This window comes from Trichechus manatus, unplaced genomic scaffold (genome assembly GCF_000243295.1).
Source record: "Trichechus manatus latirostris isolate Lorelei unplaced genomic scaffold, TriManLat1.0 scaffold00119, whole genome shotgun sequence".
In the NCBI taxonomy this organism is placed as follows: Eukaryota; Metazoa; Chordata; class Mammalia; order Sirenia; family Trichechidae; genus Trichechus; species Trichechus manatus.
In genome coordinates, this window is record NW_004444055.1 from 5,321,121 (window position 1) to 5,338,216 (window position 17,096).

The following is a 17,096-nucleotide window of genomic DNA, read 5'->3' on the forward strand; positions in this document are numbered from 1 at the left end:
TAGGGTTTCCAAGGAGTGCCTGGTGGATTCAAACTGCTGACCTTTTGGTTAGCAGCCGCAGCTCTTAACCACTACACCACCATGGTTTCCAAAGAAAAAACAGTGGGGTCAAACATTCTACGTCAGATTTCTACCTCACAATTTATACACAAATAATTCCAGGTGGATTTGAAATTGTACAATAAGCACAAATTAAAAAAAAGGATTAAAAAAATGTAGCAGAATTTATCTTATAATCTTGGAGTAGAAAAAAATCTTTCTACATGTAACACAAAATCAGAAGCCATAAAGGAAGTTTGACTGCTTTTATCCATCCCAGATGAACCCTAACACTAGAATTTTTCAAATATTCCATGGAGGGAGATCTCAGGGCCTACAAGTCAGTGTTTCTTGCTGTAAGAGGGGGGTGGAGTTAATAGTTAATTAATAACAGATGTAGATGGGACCAATGGTTATTTCACAGGGCTGCGGAAAATATTTGTGCTATTAGAGTTTTTAAATTATTTTTAAATATATTATCCTCACAAATGGAATGCCTGATTGTGATAAAAATATTTCATCACTATAAATGTAATATAATACATAATCACAATAAAACATTAAAACAAACCAACGAGTTTAGTATAAAGTAAAAGTACTCATTAACCCCAAGTATCCTTACAAAGATAACTACTATTGACAGTTTAATAAGCATGATTCTAGGTTTTTTTATTGCGTACCTAACACACTCTTGGATCCTCTTTATTCTCACACACATAATTTTTTTTTTTTAAATGGAGTTATATTAGGCACAGTTGATCTATCTAGTTTCATGGATTTAAATACTGACTATACATGCCTAGGCACTCTTGAATAAGGGAGAAAAGGAAAGCATTAGCAAGTAGAAGATTACTATCATACTGGTGCTTTTAGAACTCTTTAAAACTTCTTTTCTCTTTGATACAAAAGAAAGACACATTCTCCTAGGAAATAAAGAAAAGCACAAAGAGGGAAATAGTCACCCATACTCCACCACACAGACCCAACCTCTGTTGATTTTTGATGTAATATGTTTAATACACTCAGAACAGCTGTGCCCAATAACCTCGCTAAAGCCAGAGTTCAAAAGTTCCAGCACCATAAGACAAAGTGGAGTGGGTAGGAAGTTGCAGACTCTGCACCCAGTACCCCCTGATAAACAGGATGAGGAAGAAGCAAAAATGTGGTCAGTGGCTTTTTTTCAAAAACACACCATTTGAATTAACAAAGGCAAAGCTCAGGGCAGAAACACAGAGTCCAGTCGTGCAATGGGCAGATTCATTTCTGTTGGCTCAGATAAGCTTGCAATCTTGGGCTGTGAACCCAACACTGAGGATTGGTAGAGGAAGCCTGGAAAATGAGAATGTCGCAGGGAGAGGCTTTATCATCAGATCCCTCCTCAATCTCTGGTTTGCCTTTATTTGTCTTGTTAGAAGTCCCTGGATGGTGCAAATTGTTAACACACTTGGCTGCTAACCTAAAAGTTGGAGGTTTGAGTCCATGCAGAGGCTCCTCAGAAAAAAGCCCTGCTTCAAGGAAGGATCAGTCCCTGGAGAAGGACATTATGTTTGGTAAAGTAGAGGGTCAGCAAAGAAAAGGTAGACCCTCAACGAGATGGATTGACACAGTGGCTCCAACAATCGGCTCAAGCATAACAACAATTGAGAGGATAGTCCAGGACTGGGCAGTGTTTCGTTTTGTTGTACATAGGGTTGCTATGAGTCGGAACCAACTCAACCACACCTAACAAGAACATCCACTTTAAAACCAGTCATTGAAATGACTTTCTTTATGTGACCTTTTGCCTTGGTTCTTTGGAAAAACAGCTTGAGAGACTTTCCTCTAAACCCTGAGGAGTGACCTTTGCACTAGTTTTCTGCCCCAGAGGGTTTGTTACTTTTGTCTAGGTTGCCATTTCCTGGTTAAACTGTAAACAACTTGGTCTGATACTTTTTGTCTGGTCTTCAGCTGCAGCCTGCCCTGTGATTTATACGCTCTTTGAAGGAATTGGTCAAAAGACTATACAAATGAAGTGACTATAGACCATGCAAATGAAATGTCTATGGCTTACTGAGGGGGAATTTGTCAGTTTGTGGCCCCTGCTGGGAGAGGCCATATCTTGAAATTGACAAAGAGTTGCAGATATATGCTGCCAACCCCACAGAGGTTTTTCAGGTGAGACAGAAAGAAGCAGGAAGAAGCAGAAGGAAGAAAGAAGAGAGAGAAAGAGAGTGGAGGCAGGGAACCTCCTAAAAGAGCTGTAACACTGGTGAAAGGCTGTAACACTGAAGACAGTGAGAGGCCAGAAGGGACCCAGCAGCAGAGTTGGTTGTGACAGACGGCAGGGCCAAAAGGAGCCTGTCCTCGGGCTGAGAGGAGGCTACACAGCCTAGAGGAGCTGAAAGTGCTGTCCTGCACTGAAGAAGGGAGACTTTGCCAACATGCTTTTTGATCCTGATCCCAAGTTGTACCCTGTTACTTCCTTAATACACCACTTAACTATAAGTATGATCTGTGAGTTCTGTGTGGCTATTGCAACAGATTATCAAACTCAGAAGAGAAATAGAGAATGCCCTGGGAGGGATGGCTGGTGTCAGAACTGATAGAAAAGTTCAGAGAGTGGAGGTATATGTGACTTCCTCCTCACAGGAATCAGCTTTGGCTGAAGTTAGACAGATTCTGAAGCTACTACTACAACTGTTTTACAAAACTCCATAGAGCACAGTTCTACTCTTACACATATGCAGTCGCCATGAGTCTGAACCGACTCTACGGCAAGGTTAACTAACCTAGGAGTTGACCGTGGAAAACCTAAGTAGAGAAAGGAAGCTTTATAAAGAACTTCAAAAATTGGTTCCATTTAAAGCTAGAAAGGAAGGAAAATATCTTAAATAGTAGTATTGACAACTTTTTTCAGATGAAGGTGATGGAAATACTGGGATCATAAAGAACTTCACACCCAGCTAATCTTATCCTCAGACTTTAGAATTGGTCCACCAGACGACACAACTTTGCTTGCTGAAAGTGAAGAGGACTTGAAGCACTTACTGATGAAGATCAATGACCACAGCCTTCAGTATGGATTACACCTCAACATAAAGTAAACAAAAATCCTCACAAATGGACCAATAAGCAACATCATCACAAATGAAGAAAAGATTGAACTTGTCAAGAATTTCATTTTACTTGGATCCATAATCAACGCTCATGGAAGCAGCAGTCAAGAAATCAAACAACATATTGCACTGGACAAATCTACTGCAAAAGGCCTTTTTAAAGTGTTAAAAAGTAGATATCACTTTGAAGACTAAGGTGCACCCGACCCAAGCCATGGTATTTTCAATCCCCCCATATGCATGTAAAAGCTGGACAGTGAATAAGGAAGACTGAAGACGAAATGATGCCTTTGAATTATTGTGTTGGCAAAGAATATTGAATATACCATGGACTGTCAGAAGAACAAACAGATCTGTCTTGGAAGAAGTACAGCCAGAATGCTCCTTAAAAGCCAGGATGGCAAGACTTCGTCTCATGTACTTTCGCCATGTTATCGGGAAGGACCAGTCCCTGGAGAAGGACATCATGCTTGGTCAAGTAGAGGGTCAGGGAAAAGAAGACCATCAATGAGATGAATTGACACAGTGGCTGTAACAATGGGCTCAAGCATAACAATGATTGTGAGGATGGTGCAGGACAGGGCAGTGTTTCCTGCTGTTGTACCTGGGGTTGCTATGAGTCGGAACCAACTCGATGGCACCAAACAACAACAAGCACACACTCTGTAGCCCCGCAAAGAGTTTAAAGCAAGAACCAAACTATATCTGTAAAGGGCCAGATAGTAAATATTTCAGGCATTGCAAATCACACAGTCTCTGTCGCAAATACTCAGCTCTGCTACGTAGCACAAACCTGTTACCCTCTGCTGTTGCAGTGAGTCTATTCCAACTCATAGTGACCCTATAGCACAAAAGCTGCCATAAACAATATATAAATAAACAAGTGTGGCAGTGTTCCAATAAAACTTTACTTATGGACACTGAAATTTGAATTTCATGAAATTTTGATGCATGTCACAAAATATTCTTCTTTGGATTTTTTTCATCACTTAAAAATATAAAAGCCCTTCTTAGCTTACTGGTCTTGGTACAAAAACAAGTGGCAGTTGGATTTGGCCCATGGGCCTGGCATAACTTTCTGACTTCCGGTCTAAAAGCAGAATTCCTGCCCCAAGCTCACATTCTACCAGACCAATTAACCAGCTGCCATCCAGTTGAGTCAATTCTGACTCATGCCAATGCCATTTGTGTCAGCGTAGAACTGTGCTCCATAAGGTTTTCTTCTTATTATTATTATTTATTTTGTTGTTTTTGAGAATATACACAGCAAAACATACACCAATTCAACCATTTCTGCACATATAATTCAGTGACATTGATTACATTCTTCAAGTTGTGGAACCATTCTCACCCTCTTTTTCTGAGTTGTTCCTCCCCTATTAACATAAACTCACTATGCCCTAAGGTTCCTGGATAATCTTTCGAGTTGCTGTTGTCACTTTGATCCCAAATAGATAGTTCTTAAAAGAGCATAATGCTCAAGGCACACATTTTTCACTAGTTAAGCTAGACTATTGTTTGGTTTTAAAAAGACTTCACGGGATATTTTTGGTTTAGGGTTTAAATATTACCTCAGGACAGTAGTTTCAGGGTCCATAGAGTTTTCAATGGCTAATTTTTCAGAAGTAGATTGCCAGATCGTCTTGTGAAGCACCTCTGGGTGGACACAAACCTCCAACTTTTCACTTAAGCAGCCAACCTCCTTTACCGATTATCATGATCCCAATATTTCCACCACCTTTGTCTGAAAAAAGTTGTCAGTGCTACCACCATTGACACCCAGGGACTCCTAACAAGACAGATGAGGACAACCCGGGGAGTGAGGAGGCATTTTAAATTGAGTGGATTTCTGCTGAGATGGGGGGAGTCTGGGTAGTGGAAGCACATTTGAATGGGGTCTCAATCTAGCTGGGGTTGGGAGGGAGCTGGGGGGTGAAGAGGTGTACAGGAGCTCGGGAAAACTTCCCAGGGGGTGGGAGGGTGATTCCAGAAATGGATCTCCATGGAGCAGCAAAGGAGAGAGGAGTGAGAAAATGCCTCCCTACCCAATTACGTATGCTGTTACTTTGGCAGAGAATCAGGCCACTAAAAAGTTCTGTGGCAGGAAAGTCAAAGTTAATTCAAAATCTTCCCCTCCACCCCCCGCCGCATAAAGAGAACGAGTTACTTTGTACACAAACATAAACAGTTCTCAGACTACCTCCACATCAGTGGATTATGAAGTCTTTGTTTACCTGTATGCACAAGGCCCTTATGCAAATTCGAGCAGCCCGCTCAAAATGAGCCTGAGCTTGGCCTTGATGGATTTATTTCTCCTTTGCTGCAGGCACAGACCACTTCTATTGAAGAGAGGAAGAAACCAGCCTGCCACAGCCGCTTGCCCAGGAGTCCTGGGCCTGCCTGGCAACGATCCTCTTCCCTCCTTCTCCAGCCTGGGCTTGACATTACCTTGCTGTTGAATAGTCTGGTGTGAAGGGTTCAATGCAAGGTTTGCACTTTCCCAGCCATTAGCCAGCTGCCAACGCATTTCATTATCTTAGGAGTGTTTTGTACATCAAAGAGAGCCCCAAACAGTGTGATCAAGTGGAATTAACAGAGCCTGGTCAACATTATAACTTGCAGCATTTTTTTTTTCATGGTTATAATGCCATCTGGCACACAGCAGCAGCAAAGGCCAGTAATGGAAAAACTCTACCTCCCTGTTTTATTTATTGGTGTAACAGTTAATTCTGATAAAGGGCAAGGCTTCAGCAACTGCCCTGTTGTTATCTTGTGTATTTATTGTTTTACCTGGCCAAACTACTCTGAACTGGCAGAAGCAGAGGTTGCACACAGGGTTGCCTGGGGTGGGGGTGGTTGGGTGGGGGATGGGTGGGGGTGGGTATCAAGGAGAGCTGGGAAAGGGGACTTTATTTGGTTTCTTGTTTGCTTAATTTCTTAGCCATTACACACACACACACACACACACACACACACACACACATACACACGAGGAGGCAAGGATTTAAAGGATTTTCCTTTCCAAGCTACAAAACTTTCTAGGAAAATATCAAATGGCTGGCTCTGAAATCCCCTAACTAGACACTCAATAACAGCTTAATATTTTCTTTTACATATACCTTGCTTTCGATATTTTTGAAAAATCCCACTTGGATTGTGGAGCACAGACCACCAACCCTCCCCCAAATCATGGACTTCGAAAATGGCTTCTGGTAACAGATTTCTCACTGAGTCCTTCGTTGCTCTCTTACGATAAAAGAGAAAGAGAAGGAAAAAAAAAAAAAAACCTGAAAGCTAAGAGAGATTTTGAACAACCTCTTCTGTAGTATGCTCAGAATACTGGTAGCTTTCTGGGTGGTTGATTTTCAACTGGCAAATCCGTACAGAAAATACCATGAACACCTCATTGTTTTTATTTTGGCATCAATCTTCCAAACACAGAAAGACAAAACCCAAAATGGCCAATCTCCTTCTTCGCTGAAATGAGGACAAATGGTCATGTTTATGGTATTTGTCTTCTACGGTGGTTGCCTCAGTGCTGTGCAACTGTTTATAAACTCTTCAATGATTTTTCCGCTCATTACACAAACTCCTCCCATCCTCCTATTTTCCCAATTAACCCCTGCTTCCATCTGCCTGTGTGTGGGTGGGTGAGGAGCGTCAAAGGGAAGAGCCTGAGATTTTGAGTACTATACTTTCTTCTCTGGTTTCGATTCATATCAAGGGATGATTTTGCAATTGCCACATAAGCAATTATGTCAGCTTTTCAAAAAGATGGGAAAATTCTAGGGCAATTTTCACTTATGCACAGTTGTAAAAATCTAGATGATTTTTCAAATAGGTGAAATTTTCTCAGAAAACCCAAGTAGGCCCCTATCTTTTCCACACTGTTTTTCTCTTCAGTGTCATAAATTGTGGTAAAATTAGAACACATTTTATAATAGGACCAGGTTGCTATTTTAGGCTTGCATGAAAATGGAGCTCAGAAAAATGAAGCCCCTAGCAGCCAGCATTAAGAACGAAGTTCTCTGACCTTGAATATTCACAATACAATGGCTATTTGTCACTACCTCCCTCCACCCCATCCCCAAGAATCAGTGGAAAAGAGGAAATAAGACAAGATGGAGTGTGGTTGAAATCTTTGGCAAAGTGAGAAGAAGGGTATATGACAGCTAGGTTTCTAACACATGGTAGTCAGACATCAGAACCCCAATCATTGATTCATAATATATGCTTTACATCTTATAGAATGCCGTGAATTTCTGGCTATAGAAATATTTACTGGGAAAAAACAATCAGAATCATCTTTTCATAGATGAGAGAACATTAAATCAACTGTTCAAACTAACTTAGTTAATGGCAGAGCCCAGACTAGAATCCAGGACTTCTAACTGCTACTGTATTGTTCTGGCAATAACATTCATTCATTCATTCAACAAACATTTGTTGACTGCCTACCATGTACCAGACATTGTGGCAGGTATTGAGAATATCTTTTATAAAGGTAAATAAGAAGAGATTCCTGCTCTTAAGGAACTTATAATAGCGGAGACAGGCATATAAATTAAGAATTACAACAGAAACTGACAAGTAGGAAATTAGAAGGGACAGTCTAATGATGGCAAAAATTTAAAAAAAAATTGATCAATTATGTTAAAAAAAAAAAAAAAAAGGTTTTCTCTACTCATGCTTTACATTAATGTTAAAATAGTGACCTGCTATTGTGTTTAAGAAGTCAAATAAGCCTTTGTCCTCAAATTATCCTAGAAAGAGAATCAATTATTTGTGGCCTGTCTTAAATTCCACTTTAGGTAAAACTGAATCTGTCTTGTGCTCCCACTGATTTGTTGGTACATCATTTTAATTTTGTAGGGCTCTGTGGTTTTCCAATTCAGATTGTTCAAAAGTGACATTCACTGCAGGATTTGGCCAATATGCCAAGTAGCTGAAATTCGGAAAGGACTGGGCAAAAGGAGACTAGTTCAGACGAGAAAATTGCACATAACTTATTTCTTCTCCTTTTGCAAAAGCCTTAGACTCACGGTTGCTAGGGATTAAAAAGAACTATAAGCAAATCCCTGCTTCTGCAAGGTTATTTATTCATTATTATTATTTCTGAATTTAAGTCCAATTCTTTAAATTTCTAAATTGGCTATTCTGCTATTGTTGCTCTGTGGAGTTAATTCCAATCTACTATCTTCCTGACAGTAGCTTGAGAGTCTCAGATGTTTATTCTATTTTGCCCACAACCCGGTAAATATTCCTAATATTTAGTTAGTGAATATCTTGAGTTGGTACCTGATTTTGTGCAAACGCGGTGGGTGGGAGAGGAATGATCGACAAATCCTGTAGTGCTTGCTCTGAGTCTGACTTAATAGGCAGATAAAAAAGGCAAAAAGCCCAGCCTGCTTGACACACAGTGCATCTTCCAGAATTTCTCATTCAGAACCCACCAGCCTCAATCTAGGTAAAGTCAGCAAGATAGAATTGTCTTTTTTTTTTTTTTTCTCTAAACGAGTTTTACAAGAGAATAAACCGAAAACTGCAATCAGTTAAGAATAATAATTTCCTGAAGATCTTCCCTGTTTCTCTCTCTCTCTCTCTCTCTCTCTCCCTCTCGCCTGTGTACTCCCTTGTTCCTCTTTGTGTTTCTATTCTTCTTTCTAGTTTATAGTACAGAACTAGAAAAAAGATAGACATGTGTTATTAGTTTAATTGTGCCCCCCCCAAAAAAAAAAGTTGCAGTTCTAATCCCTAGTACCTATGAATGTGACTTTATTTGGAAATAAGATCTTTGCAGATAAATTAGTTATTAACACGAGGTCATACTGTAGTATGGCCTAATCCAATCTAATATGGCCCTAATCCAGTGTAACTGGTGTCTTTATAAAAACAGGACAAGAGACACAGAGGGAAGATGGCAATATGAAGACAGAACTATAGATTGGGGTTATGCAGCCACAAGCAAGGAGCATCTGGTTACCAGCGGGAGACAAGAAAGGCTCTCCCCCTAGAGCCTTCAGAGAGAGTGTGGCCCTGCTGACATCCTGAATTCTGATTTCTAACCCCTAGAACTGTGAGACGATAAATTTCTGCTATTTTGAGCCACCAAGTTTGTGGTAATTTTTTACAGCAGCCTTAGGAAACGAGTATAGTATATAAGAAAAATAAGAGGCAGATGAGGCCTAGAGTACATATAAAGAAAAATCATAACCTACCATTATGACATTGGTATACTGTTTTTCTGATATAGCTAATAATAGTATTTGCCTCATAGAGGGCTTGTGAGGATTAAATAAGCTAGTGGAATTAAAAGATTCTGCAATAGTTTCTGGCACATAAAAATTTGTCAATAAACATTAGGTAGTATTATGGGTTTTTTTTTCTTTTTTTATTGTACTTTAGATGAAGGTTTACAGAACAAAATACCTTCTCAATAAGCAGTTAGTACACATATTGTTTTATGAAATTGGTTAACAACCCCATGACATGTGAACACTCTCCCTTCTCAACCTTGGGTTCCGTATTACCAGCTTTCCTGTCCCCTCCTGCCTTCTAGTCCTTGCCCCTGGGCTGGTGTGCCACTTTAGTCTCATTTTGTTTTATGGGCCTGTCTAATCTTTGGATGAAGGATGAACCTCAGGAGTGACTTCATTACTGAGCTAACAGGGTGTCCAGGGGCCATACTCTTGGGGTTTCTCCAGTCTCTATCAGGCCAGTAAGTTTGGTCTTCTTTTGTGAGTTAGAATTTTGTTCTACATTTTTCTCCAGCTCTATCCAGGACCCTCTATTGTGATCCCTGTCAGAGCAGTCAGTGGTGGTAGCCAGGCACAGTCTAGTTGTACTGGGCTCAGTTTGGTGGAGGCCGTGGTAGTTGTGGTCCATTAGTCCTAGATAGTATTATTGTTATTACTTATGCTATTACTTTTATCACTGTTATTATAGTCATAGCTTATATAACCATATACTAAAACAGTTCAGCAAGTGTATGTGTAAACCCCATTGCCGTCAGGTTGATTCTGACTCATAGCGAGCCTATAGGGACTGCCTCATAGTATTTCTGAGGAGTGGTCGGTGGATTCAAACTGCCTACCTTTTGGTTAGCAGCTGAGCTCTTAACCACTATGCCACCAGGGGTCCAAGTATATGCATACTTTATATAATTTATTATATAACTTATTACTATAACATGCATAATTTATTGTATAACATATAGAATTCATTATATAACTTATTAATGTAACTTAATTTAAGGAAGAATGATTCTATTTCTAAACCCTAAATTCCTATCAGTATTTTTTGACTAATCAGTGAATACTCATATTGAATTTGTTTCCATAAACTAGTGAGCCAACTATACCTTAAGTGTGACTCTATTTGAAGGTTTTCTATAAAAGATTTGCCTTTGCAATAGTTCTGAACTGTACCTGTGAAGATTGTTGAAATGGAAAATGTTTTGTTACATATATATCTATCACAATAAAAAAGATAATAATTCTGAATAATTCCATATTTCTTAGAAGAGCAGTCCACTCCAACTCTGGCTGACTTCTCCAGGCTTCGTGACTCCCACTCTGTTCATCCGAGGTACCATTTGCCATTCCCCAAGCATATCTTGTACATTCCTGCTACTCTGCCACTGCATTCATACTGTTCCTTATACCTAGAATTTCCTCTTCTCCTTTCTGCTTCAAAGGTTCAGCTCCTTTCAAATCCACTGTGAAAGCTTCCTCTATTTATCCAGCCACAAAATATACTTTATTTGCTTCCAAAGTGCATTTCTTCACGCTACATCTGAGATACACCCTTCCTCTATTCAGCTGTGTTTCACTGCATGGAAATACTTTGTTCACAGATCTGTGAGCTCCTTCACGGGTACAGCTTGTGTCTTATTGGAGACTAACTCCAGTGCCTTCCATAGTGCCTCCTTCATAGGAAGGACTCCTTTGTTTGCCAGATTTCAGTAAATATATTTCAGGTAGGGAAGACTGGACCAATGACACATTGTTAAGCTCCTGGTTCATAATTCAGAGTTGAGAAGGACAGAGCAAGGCCAGAAAAAAAGGCAATTTTAGAACGTTTATTTAATGCCCTTAGACTTACCGAATCAGGATTTAATGTAGATATCAAAACAATATCCCATGTAATAGTCATAATTATAATAACAATAGAAAGAATAGCCATTTATCGAGCACTTACACCTTTGAGTTATGGTGTTGGCAAAGAATATAGAATATAGCATGGACTACCAAAAGAACAAACGTGTCTGTCTTGGAAGAAGTACAGCCAGAGTGCTCTTTGGAAGCAAGGATGGTGAGACTTTGTCTCACATACTTGAGACATGTTATCAGGAGGACCAGTCCCTAGAGAAGGACATCATGCTTGGTAAAATAGAGGGTCAGCTAAAAAGAGGAAGACCCTCAACAAGATGGATTGACACAGTGGCTGCAACGATGGGCTCAAACATAGCAATGATTGTGAGGATGGCACAGGAGCAGGCAGTGTTTCATTCTGTTGTATGTAGGGTCTCTACGAGTTGGAACCAACTGGATGGCACCTAACAACAACAAACTACAGATACACCAGCTTCTCATTAATTAATGCCATGACCAAATCTATGACTTATAGTATAACACCCACTGAAAGTACTTTGCACTTTCTCTAATCCAGTCACATGTTTCCCATCTAATGTCATCTCCCATTAGTTTCTAGCACATGTGCTTCACATTCACTGACCCATGCACCCCATTCTGCCCTCAATCCTCAGTAGAGACTCAGATTATCTCAAACACATTACTTACACTGTTTGTCTGCACTCTCTTTCTCCCTCCTCTCAACAATTTTTACTTCTCCACCTTTCATAAGCCTTCTTTTAATAACATTGATATACCAACTTTCTTTTGGTTAGTGTTGCATTATATATTTTTTCCATACTTTTACTTTCAACTTCTTTTGCTCTATTGTATTTTAGATGTATCTCTTAGGCACAACATATAGTTGGTTCTTGCTTTTTTAAAATCTAGCCTGATAATATTGGCCTTTTAATTGCAGCGTTTAGATCATTTACATTTAATGTAATTATTGATGGACCCTTGGTAGCACAGTGGCTAAGAGCTCAGCTGCTAACCAAAAGATAGGCAGTCCAAATTCACCAGCTGCTCCTTGGAAACCCTGTGAGGGCAGTTCTACTCTGTCCTATAGGGTCTCTATGAATTTGAATCGACTCTACAACAATCGGTTTGGTTTTTTCGGTTTGTAATTATCGATATGATTGGGTTTAGATATACCATCTTACCATTTGCTTTTTCTCTGTCCTCCTTGTCCTATGTTCCTTTATATTTCCTTTCTTTCGGTTAACTATTTTTTTTTATAATGCCATTTTCTTCCTCTATTAACTTGGTACTTATACATTATCTTATTATTTGTTACCCTAGATATTACAACACCCATAAATGATTTACTGAAGTTTAATAAAAATGAATACATTTATGTCTCCCCAGACAATGCAAGAATGTTAGAATTCTTATCTGATTTCCATCTCTTAATATATATTATTTGTCGTACATTTTAACTTCACAAGATATTATTATTATAGCTTTATATCAACATTTAGATTTCTTATCACCTGAATATTTACCCTTTTCAAGGCTCTTAATTCTGTCTTGTATCTCTGAGTCCCCATCTGGAATAATTTTCCTCCTGCCTGTAGAGAACTCTTTAGCATTACTTTTGTAGATGCCTGTCAGTGCAAAATTTCTTTTGGTGTTTATCTGAAAGTGCCTTCATTTCATTCTATTTTTAAAAGATTTTTTTCAGCTTATAGAATTGTACTTTTGCATGAGTTTCATCTCTCTCCTCCCCCCACCCCACACTTTGACTATATCATTTCATTGTCTTTAGGATTCCTTCCCCCGCCCTCCAACCCCCGAAGTCAATGTAAGTGTGATTGCTGCTGCTTTGAGGGTAATATTTCCCCCTCTGGTTGGTTATATGATGCTTTCTTTGTCATTGTACCTTGGTGTGGTTTTCTTTGTATTTATATAACTTGTATTCATAGATTATTTTAAAGAAAATTATCATCCATTGTCTCTTCAAATATTGTATCTTATTTATTATCTTTTGCCTCTCCTTTTGACACTCCCTTTATATATAGGCTAGAATTTTTCACTGTATTCCCTATGTCTCTTACATTGTTCTCTGTTTTCCTTCTGTTGTTGTTGTTCTTGTTTATCTTTTTTGCTTCATTCTAGACATTTTTTTCAGAACTACCTTTTGGATCATTAATTCTCTCTTTCGTGTGTCTAGCCTCAGGTTAAACCTGTCCATTAGGCTCCTGATTTCAGTTAAATGTTTGTTTGTTTGTTTGTTTTTGCAGTTGTAGAATTTCTGTTTTGTTTCTTTTTATAGTTTAAAGTTATCTGTTGAAATTCTCAATCTTGTCTTTTATTAGCTTAAATATATTAATCACATTTGCTTTAAAATCCATGTATAAAAATTCCATTTTCAAGATCCCTACATAGGCTCCTTACACTGTCTGTTGTTTCTTTTGATTTTTCACTGCACTGTCTTGATTCCTCATATGCCTAAATATTTTTGACTCAGTACCAGATGTTGCATATATTAAAAAAAAAATTGAGACCTGGGATGCTACCTTGCTGCAGAGAAAATTTTGTTCGCTTCTGGCAGGTGGATAGGGGCACTAACAATATTGAATTATCTTAATAAAATTATAAAATAACAGTTAGAATCTAGGCTTGGTTTCTTTTAGGGAAGGACTATTTCAGAACCACTCTTACTTCTAGAATGTAGCCCTTTAGTGTGCAGTCCCAACCAAAAACCAATGAACTTACCAGGGCCTTCCTTCCTTGGAGGAAACCTTGGTGGAGTAGTAGTTAAGCCCTACGGTTGACAACCAAAAAGTTGGCAGTTAAAGTCCACCAGGTGCTCCTTGGAAACTCCATGGGGCAGTTCTACTCTGTTCCAAAGGGTGGCTATGAGTTGGAATTGACTCGACAGCAACAGGTTTTTTTTCCCTCCTTGACAGCTTAGAACAACTTTTCCTCCCTAAGCCACATGAGTCTATCAAAAGCTAAACTTATCTTCTCCATCTCCCACCTAACTCTTCCAAAATTGGTGGATACTTCTGGGGGAAAAGCAGCCCCAAATGCTGAGCTAACCTCTCTGGGTTTCCTTGGCTTTTTAACTGTTGCCTTAGATTGTATTTTGCTTTTAAAATTTTGTCCAGCTTTTGTACTTGTCTTACCAGAATGCTGATGTGAATAACCTATTCCACCATTGTCAGTAGCAGAACACCTCCAAATTATTTTTACAAGTGTCTGTTGTTGGTTTCTTTCTTTGCTTGTTAAAAAATTCATACATATCATTGTAAGTGACTTCAAATAAAACAGAACTTTATAAAGTGGGAGTATTCCCAAATCTCTCACCAATCCCTACTCACTGATAATACTGTTAATAATTTCTATAGATTCTTACATATTTTACCCAAGCATATATTAATAATAATGTGATATATAATCACTATTGTACACAAATAAGTCTTCATTCTTTTTTAATAATTATTGAGTATACTATAATTTAATAACCCATTCCCTTATGGGAGACTGTTAGGTGTCTTCCAAAATACATTCTTCCTTTTTCCATGGTAATAGCGTTTTAGCTTAGAGAGAGGCTACATTTCTCAGCCTCTCTTACAGTCAGCAATAGTGATAGAACCATATTGTTATCCAGTAATGAGAACTGTGCTGATTTTTTAAGAATATTTAGATTACTTACTCTGTTCTATTAAATAATGGCATATCAGCTTGGGTGGGAATGAATCCCAAACTTCAGTTTTAAGATTGAGCTTTAGTTCACCTAATGTAACCATTTATCGTAACACCAATCCCCTCTGCAAAATGATTGGTTCAAGGATGGGTACCACAGGTCCGGGCTCAATCAGGGCATGGCATTTCCTTGGTCATAGTAATTTTTAGTTTTTTTAATTTTACTAGATTTGGCATGTGATTCAGAGTATCCAAGCTCTTGGGTCCTTGCTTCCAAGGTGACAAAGAAAAGGAGGAACAACAGTTGTGCCAAAAACATCAGCGGCCACGTGCAGGGGAAACTGTGCCTGTTGTATGCTCAAGGACAAGGCCATTAAGTTCGTCATTGGAAACATGGTAGAGGCCTCAGGAATCAGGGACATTTCTGAAGGGATTGTTTTTGACACATGTGTGCTTCCCAAACTGTACGTGACACTACATTATTGTGTGAGTTGTGCCATTCACAGCAAGGTGGCCAGGAACCATTCTCTTGAAGCCTGAAGGAAAGAACATCCTTACCCGGATGTAGACCTGCAGGTGCTGCCCCATGACCTCTACCAAAGCCCATGTAAGGATTTGAGTCCTTAAAGACTGCAGAAAAACTAACCTAAAGAAAATAAAATGGAAATTATACTTTAAAAAAGAGTTTTATCCAAGGTTTTTTGAAGAAGACTGCTCTCTTTTTTTTCTAGATTTGGGATAAACACACAGGAGACCTGAAACTTCTGCAGCCATTTTGATCGCATGAGAGAAACAGCCCAACACACAGAGCTGAAAGAACCGAGAGATAACAAGCAGCAGCACTGTATCAAACCATGCTTGAAACCAGACTCATCTGGGAATTTTTTAATAATATGAGCAAAAATATCCCTCTTCATTTTTTTAGACCAGAGTGCATTATCTGCAACCCAAATTATCCTGATAGACCAGCCCTATACTGTGTTCAAGAAACACACTTAAAACAGAATGGCAAAGAAAGTTTGAAAATAAAGGCATGCGGGAAGTTACACCAGGTAAACATATGCAAACAGAAAGCAGAAATAGCAAAATCAAAATCATATAAAAAGAATTCAAGACCATAAGCATTAAGCAGGAAAAAGAGGCATATTATGAAATCTATACATTGCAATTAATGAATTCTTATACACCAAAAACTATAGCAGCAAAATAAGTAAAGCAAAACTGGACAAAGACAGGTATAACTTTGACAAAAATCATATTCATAGTGGGGAATTTTGTGTCAGAATTTGACAGATAAAGTAAACAAAAAATAACCAAAAAAATAGGGAATATATATAATACAAATAAGACACAATGCAAAAAAAAAAAAAAAAAAAATGAGATTCTTCATCTCAAGTGCATTATCGAATTTCCCTGACTACTAGCTCTTTTCCATACAAACATGTCACGATTTTTCTCCTCTTAAAAAAAAAAAAAAAAATCCTCTCCTAACCCCATTTCTCCCTGTAGCTACTACTCTGTAGAGCAGAGTTATCCACACTCACTACCGCGCTTTCTTTCCTCCCACTCTTTCAAGAAACCATTACAAGCAGCTTTCTCCAGTCACTAGGGGCAGGAACTCCTCGTATCAGTGTCACTAGTGACCAAATGCTGCTACCCTACATCTAAATGGTCACCTCTCTGTCTTCATCTTGGTTGACCTATCAGCATCATCTGACACATTCATTTAGTCATCCGTCATCTTAGAAACTCTTTCTTCACTTCCACTGCAGGATGTAACACTCTGTTCAGGAATATACCTAGAGTTGGTGCAACCTAAATCTTACAGAGTTTGGGAGCGGGGAGGTACATGTTTAAAAGCATATAAAATTAACCTGTTGCCGTGGAGTCGATTCCGACTCCTAGTGACCCTACAGGAGAAAGTGGAACTGCCCCATAGGGTTTCCAAGGCTTCCACCAGCCGCTCCTTGGAAACCCTTTGGGGAAGTTCTACTCTGTCCTATAGGGTCGCTATGAGTTGGAATCCACTCCGAGGCCACAAATTTTTTTTTTTTTTTTTTCTTTTTGTGGTCTTTACGGAAGCGCGCTGCCTCTTTAGGGAAGCAGGCTGTCGCGTCTTCCTCGGAGCGGCTGGTGTGTTCAAACCACCAACCTTTTGTTTAGCAGCCCAGTGCTTAAC

The 17,096-nt window shown here is 39.0% G+C and overlaps 1 pseudogene; it reads left to right on the forward strand.

Moving 5' to 3' along the window:
* Positions 1-6,336: 6,336 nt before the first annotated feature.
* On the forward strand, positions 6,337-16,295 carry LOC101352302 (40S ribosomal protein S26-like; annotated as a pseudogene).
* Positions 16,296-17,096: the final 801 nt, after the last annotated feature.